This window comes from Oreochromis niloticus, linkage group LG23 (genome assembly GCF_001858045.2).
Source record: "Oreochromis niloticus isolate F11D_XX linkage group LG23, O_niloticus_UMD_NMBU, whole genome shotgun sequence".
In the NCBI taxonomy this organism is placed as follows: domain Eukaryota; kingdom Metazoa; phylum Chordata; class Actinopteri; order Cichliformes; family Cichlidae; genus Oreochromis; species Oreochromis niloticus.
Window position 1 is genome coordinate 20,887,367 of NC_031986.2, and position 15,000 is coordinate 20,902,366.

The window sequence follows — 15,000 nt, forward strand, 5'->3', positions numbered from 1 at the left end:
TACAGATAGGGAGCCGCCCTTGGTGATCGGGGGCAGTTATAGTACCCGACTGACTCACTCGGCGCCTGTACTGCAGGGTGACTTGGCTGCGTTTTGGGGCATCAGGTCCTGACTGTCGTCTGTTTTTGGACACAGTTCAGAGAATCTGGCCATCCAAAACACATAGCAGAGGATGGTTTCGATCCATCGACCTCTGGTTATGGGCCCAGCACGCTTCCGCTGCGCCACTCTGCTGGAGAGCACCCAGATGGGACTCGAACCCACAATCCCTGGCTTAGAAGGCCAGTGCCTTATCCATTAGGCCACCGGGCTGATGAGCGCTTGACTTCCTTTCTTGGAGGTTGTTTCGGCGGTTCGAGTGAAAGCCATGGTTTCAAGCTGATTTTTAGTTCAAAGATGAAACTGTATTTAAGAACATTTAAGAAATGCTGAGAAAATAAATTACACTCTGTACACACTCTGGGCAACTCAGTGTCCAGAACTCTGAACAGCCAACACCCTGTGCTTATTGCTTCACTTTATTGGGGGTGTTTATGTTGTCTGGTAGGACTTGTGAAACCACATGAAGACCAGAGAGTACCAACGATTTGAATCACTGAATCTAATTCCATTAAAAGAGGGGGAGTAGCAGGAGCACGTGTGACGTGCTCAAACACAGCTGAATCAAAGGTTTGAATTACCTCTTCAGCATGGCATCGAGTTTGGCAAAGGCCTGATAACAAGCCATTCATTTGATTCAGGTGTGTCAGAACAAGGATGCACCTAAAAGCTAAAGAAAAGTAGCTCTCCAGACTGGAGTTGGAGACCCCTGTGCTAGGCTATGTACAGATAGGGAGCCGCCCTTGGTGATCGGGGGCAGTTATAGTACCCGACTGACTCACTCGGCGCCTGTACTGCAGGGTGACTTGGCTGCGTTTGGGGATCAGGTCCTGACTGGTCGTCTGTTTTTGGACACAGTTCAGAGAATCCGGCCATCCAAAACACATAGCAGAGGATGGTTTCGATCCATCGACCTCTGGGTTAGGCCCAGCACGCTTCCGCTGCGCCACCTGCTGGAGAGCACCTCAGATGGGACTCGAACCCACAATCCCTGCTTAGAAGGCCAGTGCCTTATCCATTAGGCCACCGGGGCTGATGAGCGCTTGACTTCCTTTCTTGGAGGTTGTTTCGGCGGTTCGAGTGAAAGCCATGGTTTCAAGCTGATTTTAGTTCAAAGATGAAACTGTATTTAAGAACATTTAAGAAATGCTGAGAAAATAACTTACACTCTGTACACACTCTGGCAACTCAGTGTCCAGAACTCTGGCAGCCAACACCCTGTGCTTATTGCTTCACTTTATTTGGGGGTGTTATGTTGTCTGGTAGGACTTGTGAAACCACATGAAGACCAGAGAGTACCAACGATTTGAATCACTGAACTAATTCCATTAAAAGAGGGGAGTAGCAGGAGCACGTGTGACGTGCTCAAAACAGCTGAATCAAAGGTTTGAATTACCTCTTCAGCATGGCATCGAGTTTGGCAAAGGCTGATAACAAGCCATTCATTTGATTCAGGTGTCAGAAAAGGAGCACCTAAAATCTAAAGAAAAGTAGCTCTCCAGGACTGGAGTTGGAGACCCCTGTGCAGCCTATGTACAGATAAGGAGCCGCCCTTGGTGATCGGGGCAGTTATAGTACTCAACTGACTCACTCGGCGCCTGTACTGCAGGGTGATTGGCTGCGTTTTTGGGCATCAGGTCCTGACTGTCGTCTGTTTTGGACACAGTTCAGAGAATCCGGCCATCCAAAACACATAGCAGAGGATGGTTTCGATCCATCGACCTCTGGGTTATGGGCCCAGCACGCTTCCGCTGCGCCACTCTGCTGGAGAGCACCTCAGATGGGACTCGAACCCACAATCCCTGGCTTAGAAGGCCAGTGCCTTATCCATTAGGCCACGGGGCTGATGAGCACTTGACTTCCTTTCTTTGGAGGTTGTTTCGGCGGTTCGAGTGAAAGCCATGGTTTCAAGCTGATTTTTAGTTCAAAGATGAAACTGTATTTAAGAACATTTAAGAAATGCTGAGAAAATAAATTACACTCTGTACACACTCTGGGCAACTCAGTGTCCAGAACTCTGAACAGCCAACACCCTGTGCTTATTGCTTCACTTTATTTGGGGGTGTTTATGTTGTCTGGTAGGACTGTGAAACACATGAAGACCAGAGAGTACCAACGATTTGAATCACTGAATCTAATTCCATTAAAAGAGGGGAGTAGCAGGAGCACGTGACGTGCTCAAACACAGCTGAATCAAAGGTTTGAATTACCTCTTCAGCATGGCATCGAGTTGGCAAAGGCCTGATAACAAGCCATTCATTTGATTCAGGTGTGTCAGAACAAGGATGCACCTAAAAGCTAAAGAAAAGTAGCTCTCCAGGACTGGAGTTGGAGACCCCTGTGCTAGGCTATGTACAGATAGGGAGCCGCCTTGGTGATCGGGGGCAGTTATAGTACCCGACTGACTCACTCGGCGCCTGTACGCAGGGTGACTTGGCTGCGTTTTGGGGCATCAGGTCCTGACTGTCGTCTGTTTTTGGACACAGTTCAGAGAATCCGCCATCCAAAACACATAGCAGAGGATGGTTTCGATCCATCGACCTCTGGGTTATGGGCCCAGCACGCTTCCGCTGCGCCACTCTGCGGAGAGCACCTCAGATGGGACGCGAACCCACAATCCCTGGCTTAGAAGGCCAGTGCCTTATCCATTAGGCCACCGGGGCTGATGAGCGCTTGACTTCCTTTCTTGGAGGTTGTTTCGGCGGTTCGAGTGAAAGCCATGGTTTCAAGCTGATTTTTAGTTCAAAGATGAAACTGTATTTAAGAACATTTAAGAAATGCTGAGAAAATAAATTACACTCTGTACACACTCTGGGCAACTCAGTGTCCAGAACTCTGAACAGCCAACACCCTGTGCTTATTGCTTCACCTTATTTGGGGGTGTTTATGTTGTCTGGTAGGACTTGTGAAACCACATGAAGACCAGAGAGTACAACGATTTGAATCACTGAATCTAATTCCATTAAAAGAGGGGAGTAGCAGGAGCACGTGTGACGTGCTCAAACACAGCTGAATCAAAGGTTTGAATTACCTCTTCAGCATGCATCGAGTTTGGCAAAGGCTGATAACAAGCCATTCATTTGATTCAGGTGTGTCAGAACAAGGATGCACCTAAAATCTAAAGAAAGTAGCTCTCCAGGACTGGAGTTGGAGACCCCTGTGCTAGGCTATGTACAGATAGGGAGCCGCCCTTGGTGATCGGGGGCAGTTATAGTACCCGACTGACTCACTCGGCGCCTGTACTGCAGGGTGACTTGGCTGCGTTTGGGGCATCAGTCCTGACTGTCGTCTGTTTTGGACACAGTTCAGAGAATCCGGCCATCCAAACACATAGCAGAGGATGGTTTCGATCCATCGACCTCTGGGTTATGGGCCAGCACGCTTCCGCTGCGCCACTGCTGCTGGAGAACACCCCAGATGGGACTCGAACCCACAATCCCTGGTTAGGAGGCCAGTGCCTTATCCATTAGGCCACCGGGGCTGATGAGCGTGACTTCCTTTCTTTGGAGGTTGTTTCGGCGGTTCGAGTGAAAGCCATGGTTTCAAGCTGATTTTTAGTTCAAAGATGAAACTGTATTTAAGAACATTTAAGAAATGCTGAGAAAATAATTACACCTGTACACACTCTGGGCAAACTCATGTCCAGAACTCTGAACAGCCAACACCCTGTGCTTATTGTTTCACTTTATTTGGGGGTGTTTATGTTGTCTGGTAGGACTTGTGAAACCACATGAAGACCAGAGAGTACCAACGATTTGAATCACTGAATTAGTTCCATTAAAAGAGGGGGAGTAGCAGGAGCACGTGTGACGTGCTCAAACACAGCTGAATCAAAGGTTTGAATTACCTCTTCAGCATGGCATCGAGTTTGGCAAAGGCCTGATAACAAGCCATTCATTTGATTCAGGTGTGTCAGAACAAGGAGCACCTAAAATCTAAAGAAAAGTAGCTCTCCAGGACTGGAGTTGGAGACCCCTGTGCTAGGCTATGTACAGATAGGGAGCCGCCCTTGGTGATCGGGGCAGTTATAGTACCCGACTGACTCACTCGGCGCCTGTACTGCAGGGTGACTTGGCTGCGTTTTGGGGCATCAGGTCCTGACTGTCGTCTGTTTTTGGACACAGTTCAGAGAATCCGGCCATCCAAAACACATAGCAGAGGATGGTTTCGATCCATCGACCTCTGGGTTATGGGCCCAGCACGCTTCCGCTGCGCCACTCTGCTGGAGAGCACCCAGATGGGACTCGAACCCACAATCCCTGGCTTAGAGGCCAGTGCCTTATCCATTAGGCCACCGGGGCTGATGAGCGCTTGACTTCCTTTCTTTGGAGGTTGTTTCGGCGGTTCGAGTGAAAGCCATGGTTTCAAGCTGATTTTTAGTTCAAAGATGAAACTGTATTTAAGAACATTTAAGAAATGCTGAGAAAATAAATTACACTCTGTACACACTCTGGGCAACTCAGTGTCCAGAACTCTGAACAGCCAACACCCTGTGCTTATTGCTTCACTTTATTTGGGGGTTTATGTTGTCTGGTAGGACTTGTGAAACCACATGAAGACCAGAGAGTACCAACGATTTGAATCACTGAATCTAATTCCATTAAAAGAGGGGAGTAGCAGGAGCACGTGTGACGTGCTCAAACACAGCTGAATCAAAGGTTTGAATTACCTCTTCAGCATGGCATCGAGTTTGGCAAAGGCCTGATAACAAGCCATTCATTTGATTCAGGTGTGTCAGAACAAGGATGCACCTAAAACTAAAGAAAAGTAGCTCTCCAGGACTGGAGTTGGAGACCCCTGTGCTAGGCTATGTACAGATAGGGAGCCGCCCTTGGTGATCGGGGGCAGTTATAGTACCCGACTGACTCACTCGGCGCCTGTACTGCAGGGTGACTTGCTGCGTTTTGGGGCATCAGGTCCTGACTGTCGTCTGTTTTTGGACACAGTTCAGAGAATCCGGCCATCCAAAACACATAGCAGAGGATGGTTTCGATCCATCGACCTCTGGTTATGGCCCAGCACGCTTCCGCTGCGCCACTCTGCTGGAGAGCACCCCAGATGGGACTCGAACCCACAATCCCTGCTTAGAGGCCAGTGCCTTATCCATTAGGCCACCGGGGCTGATGAGCGCTTGACTTCCTTTCTTTGGAGGTTGTTTCGGCGGTTCGAGTGAAAGCCATGGTTTCAAGCTGATTTTTAGTTCAAAGATGAAACTGTATTTAAGAACATTTAAGAAATGCTGAGAAATAAATTACACTCTGTACACACTCTGGCAACTCAGTGTCCAGAACTCTGAACAGCCAACACCCTGTGCTTATTGCTTCACTTTATTTGGGGGTGTTTATGTTGTCTGGTAGGACTTGTGAAACCACATGAAGACCAGAGAGTACCAACGATTTGAATCACTGAATCTAATTCCATTAAAAGAGGGGGAAGTAGCAGGAGCACGTGTGACGTGCTCAAACACAGCTGAATCAAAGGTTTGAATTACCTCTTCAGCATGGCATCGAGTTTGGCAAAGGCCTGATAACAAGCCATTCATTTGATTCAGGTGTGTCAGAACAAGGATGCACCTAAAAGCTAAAGAAAAGTAGCTCTCCAGGACTGGAGTTGGAGACCCCTGTGCTAGGCTATGTACAGATAGGGAGCCGCCCTTGGTGATCGGGGGCAGTTATAGTACCCGACTGACTCACTCGGCGCCTGTACTGCAGGGTGACTTGGCTGCGTTTTGGGGCATCAGGTCCTGACTGTCGTCTGTTTTTGGACACAGTTCAGAGAATCCGGCCATCCAAAACACATAGCAGAGGATGGTTTCGATCCATCGACCTCTGGGTTATGGGCCAGCACGCTTCCGCTGCGCCACTCTGCTGGAGAGCACCTCAGATGGGACTCGAACCCACAATCCCTGGCTTAGAAGGCCAGTGCCTTATCCATTAGGCCACCGGGGGCTGATGAGCGCTTGACTTCCTTTCTTGGAGGTTGTTTCGGCGGTTCGAGTGAAGCCATGGTTTCAAGCTGATTTTTAGTTCAAAGATGAAACTGTATTAAGAACATTTAAGAAATGCTGAGAAAATAAATTACACTCTGTACACACTCTGGGCAACTCAGTGCCAGAACTCTGACAGCCAACACCCTGTGCTTATTGCTTCACTTTATTTGGGGGTGTTTATGTTGTCTGGTAGGACTTGTGAAACCACATGAAGACCAGAGAGTACCAACGATTTGAATCACTGAATCTAATTCCATTAAAAGAGGGGAGTAGCAGGAGCACGTGTGACGTGCTCAAACACAGCTGAATCAAGGTTTGAATTACCTCTTCAGCATGGCATCGAGTTTGGCAAAGGCCTGATAACAAGCCATTCATTTGATTCAGGTGTGTCAGAACAAGGATGCACCTAAAATCTAAAGAAAAGTAGCTCTCCAGGACTGGAGTTGGAGACCCCTGTGCTAGGCTATGTACAGATAGGAGCCGCCCTTGGTGATCGGGGCAGTTATAGTACCGACTGACTCACTCGGCGCCTGTACTGCAGGGTGACTTGGCTGCGTTTTGGGCATCAGGTCCTGACTGTCGTCTGTTTTGGACACAGTTCAGAGAATCCGGCCATCCAAAACACATAGCAGAGGATGGTTTCGATCCATCGACCTCTGGGTTATGGCCCAGCACGCTTCCGCTGCGCCACTCTGCTGGAGAGCACCTCAGATGGACTCGAACCCACAATCCCTGGCTTAGAAGGCCAGTGCCTTATCCATTAGGCCACCGGGGCTGATGAGCGCTTGACTTCCTTTCTTTGGAGGTTGTTTCGGCGGTTCGAGTGAAAGCCATGGTTTCAAGCTGATTTTTAGTTCAAAGATGAAACTGTATTTAAGAACATTTAAGAAATGCTGAGAAAATAATTACACTCTGTACACACTCTGGCAACTCAGTGTCCAGAACTCTGACAGCCAACACCCTGTGCTTATTGCTTCACTTTATTTGGGGTGTTTATGTTGTCTGGTAGGACTTGTGAAACCACATGAAGACCAGAGAGTACCAACGATTTGAATCACTGAATCTAATTCCATTAAAGAGGGGGAGTAGCAGGAGCACGTGTGACGTGCTCAAACACAGCTGAATCAAAGGTTTGAATTACCTCTTCAGCATGGCATCGAGTTTGGCAAAGGCCTGATAACAAGCCATTCATTTGATTCAGGTGTGTCAGAACAAGGATGCACCTAAATCTAAAGAAAAGTAGCTCTCCAGGACTGGAGTTGGAGACCCCTGTGCTAGGCTATGTACAGATAGGGAGCCGCCCTTGGTGATCGGGGCAGTTATAGTACCCGACTGACTCACTCGGCGCCTGTACTGCAGGGTGACTTGGCTGCGTTTTGGGGCATCAGGTCCTGACTGTCGTCTGTTTTTGGACACAGTTCAGAGAATCCGGCCATCCAAAACACATAGCAGAGGATGGTTTCGATCCATCGACCTCTGGGTTATGGCCCAGCACGCTTCCGCTGCGCCACTCTGCTGGAAGAGCACCTCAGATGGGACTCGAACCACAATCCCTGGCTTAGAAGGCCAGTGCCTTATCCATTAGGCCACCGGGGCTGATGAGCGCTTGACTCCTTTCTTTGGAGGTTGTTTCGGCGGTTCGAGTGAAAGCCATGGTTTCAAGCTGATTTTTAGTTCAAAGATGAAACTGTATTTAAGAACATTTAAGAAATGCTGAGAAAATAAATTACACTCTGTACACACTCTGGGCAACTCAGTGTCCAGAACTCTGAACAGCCAACACCCTGTGCTTATTGCTTCACTTTATTTGGGGGTGTTTATGTTGTCTGGTAGGACTTGTGAAACCACATGAAGACCAGAGAGTACCAACGATTTGAATCACTGAATCTAATTCCATTAAAAGAGGGGAGTAGCAGGAGCACGTGTGACGTGCTCAAACACAGCTGAATCAAAGGTTTGAATTACCTCTTCAGCATGGCATCGAGTTTGGCAAAGGCCTGATAACAAGCCATTCATTTGATTCAGGTGTGTCAGAACAAGGATGCACCTAAAATCTAAAGAAAGTAGCTCTCCAGGACTGGAGTTGAGACCCCTGTGCTAGGCTATGTACAGATAGGGAGCCGCCCTTGGTGATCGGGGGCAGTTATAGTACCCGACTGACTCACTCGGCGCCTGTACTGCAGGGTGACTTGGCTGCGTTTTGGGGCATCAGGTCCTGACTGTCGTCTGTTTTTGGACACAGTTCAGAGAATCCGGCCATCCAAAACACATAGCAGAGGATGGTTTCGATCCATCGACCTCTGGGTTATGGGCCCAGCACGCTTCCGCTGCGCCACTCTGCTGGAGACACCTCAGATGGGACTCGAACCCACAATCCCTGGCTTAGAGGCCAGTGCCTTATCCATTAGGCCACCGGGGCTGATGACGCTTGACTTCCTTTCTTTGGAGGTTGTTTCGGCGGTTCGAGTGAAAGCCATGGTTTCAAGCTGATTTTAGTTCAAAGATGAAACTGTATTTAAGAACATTAAGAAATGCTGAGAAAATAAATTACACTCTGTACACACTCTGGGCAACTCAGTGTCCAGAACTCTGAACAGCCAACACCCTGTGCTTATTGCTTCACTTTATTTGGGGTGTTTATGTTGTCTGGTAGGACTTGTGAAACCACATGAAGACCAGAGAGTACAACGATTTGAATCACTGATCTAATTCCATTAAAAGAGGGGAGTAGCAGGAGCACGTGTGACGTGCTCAAACACAGCTGAATCAAAGGTTTGAATTACCTCTTCAGCATGGCATCGAGTTTGGCAAAGGCCTGATAACAAGCCATTCATTTGATTCAGGTGTGTCAGAACAAGGATGCACCTAAAATCTAAAGAAAAGTACTCTCCAGGACTGGAGTTGGAGACCCTGTGCTAGGCTATGTACAGATAGGAGCCGCCCTTGGTGATCGGGGGCAGTTATAGTACCCGACTGACTCACTCGGCGCCTGTACTGCAGGGTGACTTGGCTGCGTTTTGGGGCATCAGGTCCTGACTGTCGTCTGTTTTTGGACACAGTTCAGAGAATCCGGCCATCCAAAACACATAGCAGAGGATGGTTTCGATCCATCGACCTCTGGGTTATGGGCCCAGCACGCTTCCGCTGCGCCACTCTGCTGGAGAACACCCCAGATGGGACTCGAACCCACAATCCCTGGCTTAGGAGGCCAGTGCCTTATCCATTAGGCCACCGGGGCTGATGAGCGCTTGACTTCCTTTCTTTGGAGGTTGTTTCGGCGGTTCGAGTGAAAGCCATGGTTTCAAGCTGATTTTTAGTTCAAAGATGAAACTGTATTTAAGAACATTTAAGAAATGCTGAGAAAATAAATTACACTCTGTACACACTCTGGGCAACTCAGTGTCCAGAACTCTGAACAGCCAACACCCTGTGCTTATTGCTTCACTTTATTTGGGGGTGTTTATGTTGTCTGGTAGGACTTGTGAAACCACATGAAGACCAGAGAGTACCAACGATTTGAATCACTGAATCTATTCCATTAAAAGAGGGGGAGTAGCAGGAGCACGTGTGACGTGCTCAAACACAGCTGAATCAAAGGTTTGAATTACCTCTTCAGCATGGCATCGAGTTTGGCAAAGGCCTGATAACAAGCCATTCATTTGATTCAGGTGTGTCAGAACAAGGATGCACCTAAAAGCTAAAGAAAAGTAGCTCTCCAGACTGGAGTTGGAGACCCCTGTGCTAGGCTATGTACAATAGGGAGCCGCCCTTGGTGATCGGGGGCAGTTATAGTACCCGACTGACTCACTCGGCGCCTGTACTGCAGGGTGACTTGGCTGCGTTTTGGGCATCAGGTCCTGACTGTCGTCTGTTTTTGGACACAGTTCAGAGAATCCGGCCATCCAAAACACATAGCAGAGGATGGTTTCGATCCATCGACCTCTGGGTTATGGGCCCAGCACGCTTCCGCTGCGCCACTCTGCTGGAGAGCACCTCAGATGGACTCGAACCCACAATCCCTGGCTTAGGAAGGCCAGTGCCTTATCCATTAGGCCACCGGGGCTGATGAGCGCTTGACTTCCTTCTTTGGAGGTTGTTTCGGCGGTTCGAGTGAAAGCCATGGTTTCAAGCTGATTTTTAGTTCAAAGATGAAACTGTATTTAAGAACATTTAAGAAATGCTGAGAAAATAAATTACACTCTGTACACACTCTGGGCAACTCAGTGTCCAGAACTCTGAACAGCCAACACCCTGTGCTTATTGTTCACTTTATTTGGGGTGTTTATGTTGTCTGGTAGGACTTGTGAAACCACATGAAGACCAGAGAGTACCAACGATTTGAATCACTGAATTAATTCCATTAAAAGAGGGGAGTAGCAGGAGCACGTGTGACGTGCTCAAACACAGCTGAATCAAGGTTTGAATTACCTCTTCAGCATGGCATCGAGTTTGGCAAAGGCCTGATAACAAGCCATTCATTTGATTCAGGTGTGTCAGAACAAGGATGCACCTAAAATCTAAAGAAAAGTAGCTCTCCAGGACTGGAGTTGGAGACCCCTGTGCTAGGCTATGTACAATAGGGAGCCGCCCTTGGTGATCGGGGGCAGTTATAGTACCCGACTGACTCACTCGGCGCCTGTACTGCAGGGTGACTTGGCTGCGTTTTGGGGCATCAGGTCCTGACTGTCGTCTGTTTTTGGACACAGTTCAGAGAATCCGGCCATCCAAAACACATAGCAGAGGATGGTTTCGATCCATCGACCTCTGGGTTATGGGCCCAGCACGCTTCCGCTGCGCCACTCTGCTGGAGAGCACCTCAGATGGGACTCGAACCACAATCCCTGGCTTAGAAGGCCAGTGCCTTATCCATTAGGCCACCGGGGCTGATGAGCGCTTGACTTCCTTTCTTTGGAGGTTGTTTCGGCGGTTCGAGTGAAAGCCATGGTTTCAAGCTGATTTTAGTTCAAAGATGAAACTGTATTTAAGAACATTTAAGAAAGCTGAGAAAATAAATTACACTCTGTACACACTCTGGGCAACTCAGTGTCCAGAACTCTGAACAGCCAACACCCTGTGCTTATTGCTTCACTTTATTTGGGGGTGTTTATGTTGTCTGGTAGACTTGTGAAACCACATGAAGACCAGAGAGTACCAACGATTTGAATCACTGAATCTAATTCCATTAAAAGAGGGGGAGTAGCAGGAGCACGTGTGACGTGCTCAAACACAGCTGAATCAAAGGTTTGAATTACCTCTTCAGCATGGCATCGAGTTTGGCAAAGGCCTGATAACAAGCCATTCATTTGATTCAGGTGTGTCAGAACAAGGATGCACCTAAAATCTAAAGAAAAGTAGCTCTCCAGGACTGGAGTTGGAGACCCCTGTGCTAGGCTATGTACACATAGGGAGCCGCCCTTGGTGATCGGGGGCAGTTATAGTACCCGACTGACTCACTCGGCGCCTGTACTGCAGGGTGACTTGGCTGCGTTTTGGGGCATCAGGTCCTGACTGTCGTCTGTTTTTGGACACAGTTCAGAGAATCCGGCCATCCAAAACACATAGCAGAGGATGGTTTCGATCCATCGACCTCTGGGTTATGGGCCCAGCACGCTTCCGCTGCGCCACTCTGCTGGAGAGCACCTCAGATGGGACTCGAACCCACAATCCCTGGCTTAGAAGGCCAGTGCCTTATCCATTAGGCCACCGGGGCTGATGAGCGCTTGACTTCCTTCTTTGGAGGTTGTTTCGGCGTTCGAGTGAAAGCCATGGTTTCAAGCTGATTTTTAGTTCAAAGATGAAACTGTATTTAAGAACATTTAAGAAATGCTGAGAAAATAAATTACACTCTGTACACACTCTGGGCAACTCATGTCCAGAACTCTGAACAGCCAACACCCTGTGCTTATTGCTTCACTTTATTTGGGGGTGTTTATGTTGTCTGGTAGGACTTGTGAAACCACATGAAGACCAGAGAGTACCAACGATTTGAATCACTGAATCTAATTCCATTAAAAGAGGGGAGTAGCAGGAGCACGTGTGACGTGCTCAAACACAGCTGAATCAAAGGTTTGAATTACCTCTTCAGCATGGCATCGAGTTTGGCAAAGGCCTGATAACAAGCCATTCATTTGATTCAGGTGTGTCAGAACAAGGATGCACCTAAATCTAAAGAAAAGTAGCTCTCCAGGACTGGAGTTGGAGACCCCTGTGCTAGGCTATGTACAGATAGGGAGCCGCCCTTGGTGATCGGGGCAGTTATAGTACCCGACTGACTCACTCGGCGCCTGTACTGCAGGGTGACTTGGCTGCGTTTTGGGGCATCAGTCCTGACTGTCGTCTGTTTTTGGACACAGTTCAGAGAATCCGGCCATCCAAAACACATAGCAGAGGATGGTTTCGATCCATCGACCTCTGGTTATGGCCCAGCACGCTTCCGCTGCGCCACTCTGCTGGAGAGCACCTCAGATGGGACTCGAACCCACAATCCCTGGCTTAGAAGGCCAGTGCCTTATCCATTAGGCCACCGGGGCTGATGAGCGCTTGACTTCCTTTCTTTGGAGTTGTTTCGGCGGTTCGAGTGAAAGCCATGGTTTCAAGCTGATTTTAGTTCAAAGATGAAACTGTATTAAGAACATTTAAGAAATGCTGAGAAAATAAATTACACTCTGTACACACTCTGGGCAACTCAGTGTCCAGAACTCTGAACAGCCAACACCCTGTGCTTATTGCTTCACTTTATTTGGGGGTGTTTATGTTGTCTGGTAGGACTTGTGAAACCACATGAAGACCAGAGAGTACCAACGATTTGAATCACTGAATCTAATTCCATTAAAAGAGGGGAGTAGCAGGAGCACGTGTGACGTGCTCAAACACAGCTGAATCAAAGTTTGAATTACCTCTTCAGCATGGCATCGAGTTTGGCAAAGGCCTGATAACAACCATTCATTTGATTCAGGTGTGTCAGAACAAGGATGCACCTAAAAGCTAAAGAAAAGTAGCTCTCCAGGACTGGAGTTGGAGACCCCTGTGCTAGGCTATGTACAGATAGGGAGCCGCCTTGGTGATCGGGGGCAGTTATAGTACCCGACTGACTCACTCGGCGCCTGTACTGCAGGGTGACTTGGCTGCGTTTTGGGGCATCAGGTCCTGACTGTCGTCTGTTTTTGGACACAGTTCAGAGAATCCGGCCATCCAAAACACATAGCAGAGGATGGTTTCGATCCATCGACCTCTGGGTTATGGGCCAGCACGCTTCCGCTGCGCCACTCTGCTGGAGAGCACCTCAGATGGACTCGAACCCACAATCCCTGGCTTAGAAGGCCAGTGCCTTATCCATTAGGCCACCGGGGCTGATGAGCGCTTGACTTCCTTCTTTGGAGGTTGTTTCGGCGGTTCGAGTGAAAGCCATGGTTTCAAGCTGATTTTTAGTTCAAAGATGAAACTGTATTTAAGAACATTTAAGAAATGCTGAGAAAATAAATTACACTCTGTACACACTCTGGGCAACTCAGTGTCCAGAACTCTGAACAGCCAACACCCTGTGCTTATTGCTTCACTTTATTTGGGGGTGTTTATGTTGTCTGGTAGGACTTGTGAAACCACATGAAGACCAGAGAGTACCAACGATTTGAATCACTGAATCTAATTCCATTAAAAGAGGGGAGTAGCAGGAGCACGTGTGACGTGCTCAAACACAGCTGAATCAAAGGTTTGAATTACCTCTTCAGCATGGCATCGAGTTTGGCAAAGGCCTGATAACAAGCCATTCATTTGATTCAGGTGTGTCAGAACAAGGATGGCCTAAAATCTAAAGAAAAGTAGCTCTCCAGGACTGGAGTTGGAGACCCCTGTGCTAGGCTATGTACACATAGGGAGCCGCCCTTGGTGATCGGGGGCAGTTATAGTACCCGACTGACTCACTCGGCGCCTGTACTGCAGGGTGACTTGGCTGCGTTTTGGGGCATCAGGTCCTGACTGTCGTCTGTTTTTGGACACAGTTCAGAGAATCCGGCCATCCAAAACACATAGCAGAGGATGGTTTCGATCCATCGACCTCTGGGTTATGGGCCCAGCACGCTTCCGCTGCGCCACTCTGCTGGAGAGCACCTCAGATGGGACTCGAACCCACAATCCCTGGCTTAGAAGGCCAGTGCCTTATCCATTAGGCCACCGGGGCTGATGAGCGCTTGACTTCCTTTCTTTGGAGGTTGTTTCGGCGGTTCGAGTGAAAGCCATGGTTTCAAGCTGATTTTTAGTTCAAAGATGAAACTGTATTTAAGAACATTTAAGAAATGCTGAGAAAATAAATTACACTCTGTACACACTCTGGGCAACTCAGTGTCCAGAACTCTGAACAGCCAACACCCTGTGCTTATTGCTTCACTTTATTTGGGGTGTTTATGTTGTCTGGTAGGACTTGTGAAACCACATGAAGACCAGAGAGTACAACGATTTGAATCACTGAATCTAATTCCATTAAAAGAGGGGGAGTAGCAGGAGCACGTGTGACGTGCTCAAACACAGCTGAATCAAAGGTTTGAATTACCTCTTCAGCATGGCATCGAGTTTGGCAAAGGCCTGATAACAAGCCATTCATTTGATTCAGGTGTGTCAGAACAAGGATGCACCTAAAATCTAAAGAAAAGTAGCTCTCCAGGACTGGAGTTGGAGACCCCTGTGCTAGGATATGTACAGATAGGGAGCCGCCCTTGGTGATCGGGGGCAGTTATAGTACCCGACTGACTCACTCGGCGCCTGTACTGCAGGGTGACTTGGCTGCGTTTTGGGGCATCAGGTCCTGACTGTCGTCTGTTTTTGGACACAGTTCAGAGAATCCGGCCATCCAAAACACATAGCAGAGGATGGTTTCGATCCATCGACCTCTGGGTTATGGGCCCAGCACGCTTCCGCTG

General features: G+C 48.4%; 1 protein-coding gene and 14 non-coding genes across 16 annotated transcripts in view; all 15 read right to left on the minus strand.

The window, feature by feature from the left end:
* Positions 1 to 15,000, minus strand: part of atp7b (ATPase copper transporting beta) — a 60,354-nt gene that overhangs the window by 31,437 nt on the left and 13,917 nt on the right. The gene's annotated exons all lie outside the window — the stretch shown is intronic.
* trnar-ucu (transfer RNA arginine (anticodon UCU)) lies at positions 240 to 312 on the minus strand. The gene has a single exon. It is a non-coding gene; the product is annotated as a tRNA-Arg (tRNA).
* On the minus strand, positions 1,794 to 1,865 carry trnam-cau (transfer RNA methionine (anticodon CAU)). The gene has a single exon. It is a non-coding gene; the product is annotated as a tRNA-Met (tRNA).
* On the minus strand, positions 4,252 to 4,323 carry trnam-cau (transfer RNA methionine (anticodon CAU)). Its single transcript has one exon. It is a non-coding gene; the product is annotated as a tRNA-Met (tRNA).
* trnam-cau (transfer RNA methionine (anticodon CAU)) lies at positions 8,359 to 8,430 on the minus strand. The gene has a single exon. It is a non-coding gene; the product is annotated as a tRNA-Met (tRNA).
* trnam-cau (transfer RNA methionine (anticodon CAU)) lies at positions 9,176 to 9,247 on the minus strand. Its single transcript has one exon. It is a non-coding gene; the product is annotated as a tRNA-Met (tRNA).
* Positions 9,254 to 9,326, minus strand: trnar-ccu (transfer RNA arginine (anticodon CCU)). Its single transcript has one exon. It is a non-coding gene; the product is annotated as a tRNA-Arg (tRNA).
* trnam-cau (transfer RNA methionine (anticodon CAU)) lies at positions 10,001 to 10,072 on the minus strand. The gene has a single exon. It is a non-coding gene; the product is annotated as a tRNA-Met (tRNA).
* trnam-cau (transfer RNA methionine (anticodon CAU)) lies at positions 10,823 to 10,894 on the minus strand. The gene has a single exon. It is a non-coding gene; the product is annotated as a tRNA-Met (tRNA).
* Positions 11,648 to 11,719, minus strand: trnam-cau (transfer RNA methionine (anticodon CAU)). The gene has a single exon. It is a non-coding gene; the product is annotated as a tRNA-Met (tRNA).
* trnar-ucu (transfer RNA arginine (anticodon UCU)) lies at positions 11,726 to 11,798 on the minus strand. Its single transcript has one exon. It is a non-coding gene; the product is annotated as a tRNA-Arg (tRNA).
* Positions 12,546 to 12,618, minus strand: trnar-ucu (transfer RNA arginine (anticodon UCU)). Its single transcript has one exon. It is a non-coding gene; the product is annotated as a tRNA-Arg (tRNA).
* Positions 14,114 to 14,185, minus strand: trnam-cau (transfer RNA methionine (anticodon CAU)). Its single transcript has one exon. It is a non-coding gene; the product is annotated as a tRNA-Met (tRNA).
* trnar-ucu (transfer RNA arginine (anticodon UCU)) lies at positions 14,192 to 14,264 on the minus strand. The gene has a single exon. It is a non-coding gene; the product is annotated as a tRNA-Arg (tRNA).
* trnam-cau (transfer RNA methionine (anticodon CAU)) overlaps positions 14,941 to 15,000 on the minus strand; it is a 72-nt gene continuing 12 nt past the window's right edge. Inside the window, exon 1 of the tRNA in view lies at positions 14,941 to 15,000. This exon is cut by the window's right edge and continues 12 nt beyond it. This is a non-coding gene — a tRNA (tRNA-Met).